This window comes from Glycine soja, chromosome 13, assembly GCF_004193775.1.
Source record: "Glycine soja cultivar W05 chromosome 13, ASM419377v2, whole genome shotgun sequence".
Lineage (NCBI taxonomy): Eukaryota > Viridiplantae > Streptophyta > Magnoliopsida > Fabales > Fabaceae > Glycine > Glycine soja.
In genome coordinates this window covers 19426105-19429173 of record NC_041014.1, presented here as the reverse complement: position 1 = coordinate 19429173, position 3069 = coordinate 19426105, and positions in this window count along the sequence as shown.

Sequence of the window (3069 nt, the reverse complement as noted above, 5' to 3'; positions counted from 1 at the left end):
CTCTCCAACTTCCTCTACGGGTTCCAATTAATAACTAAACCCAAAGGAAAATCCTAGACATTAGTGTTATAAAATTAGTTTTTAGTTTTTAGTTTTTATTTTTTAGTTTTTTCCTGAATTGATGTTCGTCTTTTCTTGTTAGTTGTTAGGAGAATAGGCTATTTATAAGTGCGTTGTTGATTTCACTGCAAAATTTCTAAATAGCTATAGTTTTATTTATTTTTATCTTCTTCCGGTCTTGTCTTAAATTTGGAATATTAATTCTTCTGTGTAACGTGTTTTCATTAATAGCTTTACTTTTATTTTTTTAATTTATCATTAAGCCAATTATACGTTGACATTTGTTTTTTGTGCTAATCTTTCGTGCCATATAGAGTTTTAAAACTCCCCGTTCCTACGTACGTAACAACGTATCATTGAAATTACACTGCCTTTGAGAAGAGGTGCGAATATATATCTTTTAGAACAAACGAGATAGGTAGTTTTTGGTATTTTTTTTTCCCTATGATCATGGTATACGGTCTAATTGAGTTCATATGTTGGAAAACAATCATTTAATAGAAGAATTGATATTTGATTAATTTTGTATGTAAAATTCTCTTGGGTTGACAGATACACCTTTGTGTCAAACCTGAGTTTAGATAGTGTTTGGTATATTGATCTTTTTTTCATCTCAATATTAAAAATTATATTTTTTCGGAATCATGTTTTGTCAAATATTTTTTTTTAATATTTCTGAAACTAAGAGACGTCTAATTATCACCTGGTTTATCACTTCCATATAACTAACCTGTCATCTTTTTTCCCATAGGAAAGTTTTAGTAATTAGAATTAAAAAACCAAATCTCGAGAAGTTTTTAATTTAATGAGTGGGTTTTAAAATATAGGTGGTCTAACTACCTCCAAATAAAAATATGATTAAATAACCTCATAAAAAGGCTTATACTAAATACACCCCCTTCCACTTATTGAAAAATAATAAGACATATGGGAGGTGTACATGTAAAAATGGGCCGTGTTGAGCAAAAGATAAATCTAAATAAATGGGTGTAATTTTATTGGATTACATTGGAATTGGATGAGGTTGTTTAGGGTGTTGCTACGCGCACCATGCAAATTGTTTGGTACACTCAACATAATTTGCACAATTTCTATTTTGTCCTTCTGTAAAATTGGTACAGATTGTATAAGCTCCATACGGATTCTTACGGATTGCCCAAATGATTGGTTTTGATCTAATAATATGTTTATTAACATAAATCTATTAATGTATTTTTTGACCCTATTACAATTGATTTTGATATAATAATGTATTTTTTTATATATATAAATTTTAAATAAAAATCATAGGTTTCACAAAAATTCATATATGTAAACAAATTAATTACTAGATCAAAATTAATTGTCACAAAATTTATCATCTAAATATACATGCGCATTAAACATACATTAAAAATTTTAGTGTTACATATAGAGATATTAATTATTTTAAATCATAATTACCCTATTAGCTCAATTGGTTAGAGCATTATCCTAATAACACAAAAGTTATAGGTTGAATTGTTGCCTGGACTATTATTTTTAAATTAATTCGTAAAACATTTTTTTTAATTTTTTTAAAATCATTTGAATCCATAATCCTTATGAGGCGTATGGATTGTTCAAACCGTATCAGTTTTACACAAGGACAAAATGGGAATTGTATAAATGATGTTGGGGTTACCAGCAATTTGCATGATGGGCGTAACAACACCCTTAAGCACGTAGAATAAAGGCCCACATAGGAGGTTTTGGCCCAAAACCAAAATTGGGGGCAGCATTCACACTTGCCTTATAAAAAAGAAAATTCAACACAACTCCAATATTAATAATTCAGCACATTTAGTTAATAGTTTGGAAAGAATAATCACTTTCACTAGCCATCGCTAACAATCACAAACAAATTAAGGACAATAAAGAGATAACCTAGGTTGTTGCCTACAAATGAGAAAGGACCGAATAAATAGACCCTCTATAAATGGGGCATTGCAAAATCCTAAGTACACTGGAACTAACATTCAAAAGGATCATTAGATAACTCAGAAATGTTATAGATTCCAAATGGGTCATCGAACTACAAAAGCATTGCGAAAAAGTTGTGGCCTAAATTGAACTAGTTCTTGCTATCATGTTAATAATGCACAAAATAGAGACGAGGAAGCAAAGAGAACAAAGAGAAGAATAGTGCCAGGAGATCTATTCCATTGATACAATTTGAATAAAAAATAGTGAAAAATGAGACTATATACAAAGACAACAAGTAAAAAAAAAAACTAAACTACTCTCAAGGAGAATGAAAATAAGAAAAAGCATAAAGATGACTTAGTTATCTATCATGATCAACATGGTATTTCAGTACTTCCTACTCAATTTATAACTCCACCAGTACTCACACTTATTATTGACATAAACCAGTCAACATCATACTACCTATTTGTATGCTTTAACCTTTTGAAATTGCTTTCCAATCAATACCCGACCCACAGTCTTGCATTCACCCTTAATATTGGCTGATATATAATATTTGATGAAGAGCACCAGACTCAACCAAGGAGAATCACTCACAGGCCAATTACCAGAATGACTACGAGAGCCATAATTAAGCTGATAGTAGCGCTGAGTAGTTAGTTATTAGTGCAGTATAATTGGTTAGTCGTGTTGCTGTGCAGTTGGTTAGTAGTGCTACGTGTAAATGTGTTTGCATGTTTGTTAGAAAAAGTTGTTAGTGCCCTATAGTAGGAGGCACACGCGCAAACCCGTATTGGAAGATTCTAGGTGTAGCCAATGCTTGGCTTATAAATAATCCTTACCGTAATGAAAGAAGCAAGCAAAAACATTCATCAATTTTCCCTTTTCTCTCTCTTCTTATCGGAGATTATTCCTTGGTCTGGAATTCAAGGACACGACCCCAACAATATCATACCTCATTCCTTTCCTGTTACAATCTAACTGGCGCATATAACTAAAGTTATTGAGTATACATTAATTTCCACTTCCTGATTAAACCAGTAACTGGATATAGAATCACAT